This window comes from Pleuronectes platessa, unplaced genomic scaffold, assembly GCF_947347685.1.
Source record: "Pleuronectes platessa unplaced genomic scaffold, fPlePla1.1 scaffold_72, whole genome shotgun sequence".
NCBI classification, from domain to species: domain Eukaryota; kingdom Metazoa; phylum Chordata; class Actinopteri; order Pleuronectiformes; family Pleuronectidae; genus Pleuronectes; species Pleuronectes platessa.
In genome coordinates this window covers 438,660-442,182 of record NW_026519130.1, presented here as the reverse complement: position 1 = coordinate 442,182, position 3,523 = coordinate 438,660, and the positions used below count along the sequence as shown (strand labels likewise).

At 41.5% G+C, this 3,523-nt stretch overlaps 1 long non-coding RNA gene across 1 annotated transcript; it reads left to right on the top strand.

The window, feature by feature from the left end:
- Nucleotides 1-2,022: 2,022 nt before the first annotated feature.
- Nucleotides 2,023-3,523, top strand: LOC128436421 (uncharacterized). Its single transcript, XR_008338061.1, has 4 exons — nt 2,023-2,111; nt 2,239-2,303; nt 2,872-3,019; nt 3,254-3,523. It is a non-coding gene; the product is annotated as an uncharacterized LOC128436421 (long non-coding RNA).

Here is a 3,523-nt window from a genome sequence, read left to right as displayed (position 1 = left end):
CCCCACTTGTACTCAGGTTGCTATACTTCAAGCAAAAGAAACACAGGAAAACAGAATGAATGTGAACCTCTGTCATCAACCCAGTCTCATCAGAAAATGTTCAATGGCAACGTTGGTCCACTTGGACCGACGTTACCATCTCACAATCTGGCCTCTCAGATTGTGAGATGGTAACATTTAGTCCTCCCATTGTTTTGCATTGGCGTGTTCTCACGTCACGTGACTCTCAAGCTCCCGTCTGCGGAGAGGAAAACATGGCGGAGATTCCTTGTTTTTTCAGATAAAAATATAATTTTGTAACTTAGTTTGGGCATAAAAATACATTCTGACACCATTTCTAGCGAGAAATGTGGTCTTTGCTTCCACAGTCTTCAGCCAGTTCGTGCTTATGATAAATATTTTAATAGTTATCACGCATGTTTTTATCGTTGCTATGATGGTTGCCATGGCACCACGGGCGCAGCTTGGTGTTTAAATCACAGTCCCTGCGTGGTGTCCTTCAGTGATCGTGAATGTTATTCATGTTATATAATAGTAATATTTGAGGCTAGATTACATCTCTAATGAGAAGGATCATGCGAGTCTGTTTATACCGAGGCCGGCCCGAGTGCGCGACCGGCCCGAGTGCGCGAGCCGAGCGGCCCGAGCGGCGCGAGCCGAGCGGCCCGAGTGCGCGAGCGGACCGAGTGCGCGAGCGGACATGACGTGTGGCTGTCGTAAAAACCCTATTTGTAAACAACCAGCCCTTTAACTCGGGGCTGCGTCATAAACACGGCGCGCTTGGAAGACCACGATGTCATCTTCCTTCTGTCAGGTAAGTAGTTTATTGTTTTTAAAGATCGTTACGATCTAGGTTTACAGTCCGAGTGCGGAGAGAGTCCGTCAATCCACACTATGGACGCTGTTCATCAGCTAATACGCCATTGTTAGCCACATGCTTCAGCCCACGGTAGCCTGTGCTACCTGGGAGGTGAATACATGGTTGTTGAAAGCAGTTCAAGACGCTTAGCTCATCATTGAGGGACGCTACAATATAAATATAAACATGAATTTGATTTATGAATGCTTTAGATTAATAAGGAGTGTATTTGTCTACCATTACTCCACAATATCAGGTCAATTTGGTTTAATGTATAGTATGCACTATGACAATAATGTTTCCATGTTATGGAGTTGCGATTCATTTTATAAAACAATTGCTATGTTCTGTTTTTTAATCAAGGAGGATCCAAGTGAAGCTACAGGAGTTTCATTAACGTCAACAACTTGGACCAAACAGTTTGTTTTGCTTGATGAAGAGCAGGAAGGGCAGCCTGGAGAGAAAGAGAAGCCGGGTTGAGCCCACTACCATCATCCACGTACCACGAGGAAGATGAGGGAGAGAAATGATCCTACCATTAAAGAGATACTTTTAAGTTACATACCAGAAAAAACATTTTATATAATTTGCCAAATATACATTTTTATTAAATCCCCAAAGTACACTTGCTGAAATACAAGTTAATATCACACTGAAAGAATTTTGATCAATCATGCTTCCCTGCTGTGATTGTTTAACTAGGAAAACAACTTTTTCCACAGGAAGGCAAGTAAATTTAAGGAATACATGTGCAAAGTTTTCCTCTGTTATGTATAATGATGACCCCCATCAAACATAATGTTAGCAATATTTACACCTTTTAATTTATACTGTTTATTTCTGTCTACATGTGTGAATTTGCCTTCATTAGTTTCAGAAAAGAGCGATGATGTATGGGTCAGTGGGCGGCAGCACGAGACTCCGCAAACTAGTCTGTAAGCAAAGCAGACGAAGGCATCGAGGTTGCGGCCTGCCATCATTGTTATTTTGCTTAAGGGACTGAATATGTTTCATGTAGAAATATTAGCATTTCCCTTATATCTACCAAAACTGCTTGTTTCACAGACTGCAGTTTTGTTTTGATCCGATGTGGTGTGCAAATACAACCGTATCTGCAATGGGTTGTGGGGCATTAACATTTGTAACTCTAATTTTGTTTTGACAGACTGTGAAAAGAACGTTGAGAACATCACCACTCTACAGGAAGACACAGTCCAGTAATGGGTGTCAGAAGTTCAGTAGTGAACGACAGGTACTGTGGAAAAATATGTGTCATTGTTGTACAATGTCCTTTGACTCTGTTTAAACAAGGTCAACACAAAAAGGTTTGATTGTAAACTGATATCGGTATGAATTCATGTTATTCTCCTCGTCAAAAGAAACAAACAATCCAAATTACCTGCAGAAAGCCCTTGATGGACGCTTCAGCTGCATCGTCAGACTGGTGAGACAGCAAGATGCCAACTTTAATGCCAATTTATTTGTGTAACATTCTGTGACCAAATGTATAGATAACTTTTTGTAGATTGTAAAAATAGATAACCCATTTATTACAAAAAAACTACACTAGAATTATCGCACTGCGTTGTATGACTCCGCTAACCAGAGCAGTGTCCGTCTACATATTTCTACATATTTTCTCTCATATAAATGACACTGTATCTCTTGACAACTGAAACCATAAGATGAGGTCAGTGTGGCCTTGACCTTTTTACTTTAAGACAAATACAAAGTTAGACAATCCGAAAACATGCAGTTATGCCTCCGGCGACTCGCTATTGCAGAGGCATTAAAACCGTAGTGTAGTAGATTGGATTTTATTGGTGTTACATTGGACATCTTGTATGGGTACACCAAAAAATATATTTGGTTTCACATTCTAGATGGCAATAAGCAGAGTCATCAACTCAGGAAAAATATTTCTGTAGAAAAGAAAGCCTTGTATGTGTGTATGTATACATACACACAAACGCACAATTGAGACGTTTTTGTCTTTTATCATATATTCTCAGGCAGTACTGATGCATTTACTGAGAGGGGACGTGAGGGCCTACTCTGCGTGCTCAGAGTTCAAGCCCAGCAGGCTGCAGCGGGCCTGACATATTCTGGAACAGCAGCACAGTCTTTGGATGACTCCTCTGAAGATGAAAACATGGCGAGGTACTTCTCCACTGATGAAGAACTGTGAGGGCTGTGATTAGCTACACTCTCTTGCTACAATGCTACTCATGCTACTCCCTGGCAGCCTTAGGAAGGCATTAGCTTGCTGTGTGGTAGCTGTTAGCTTCAGCATTTTTAGTTTTTAGTGGCCTGTCTGACGTTTATGTTTAAAACCAAAAAATCAGAGGGAACCATCTTCATAATTTAACACTATGGTTTGTTTGTGTCCTTCAGTTCTTCTCAAGAGAAGCAGTACAGGTGTGCCTCAGCTCCACGGTCCCTCCTGCAGCCTCCGCTCCTGATGCTAACCTCATGTCTCCATCACACCAAGCAGCAGACCTGGATTGACAGACCTTTCTCCAGAGCTGCCCCCTCCCTCTGAAACCCCCCTCTCCAAAACACTATTTGTGTAGTTTTTAAAGTATTTTTTGCATGAGAATTGTTGATCATAACATTTCCAGCAGATGCCTTAATATAATGTTTGTGCACAATAAATGACATTGA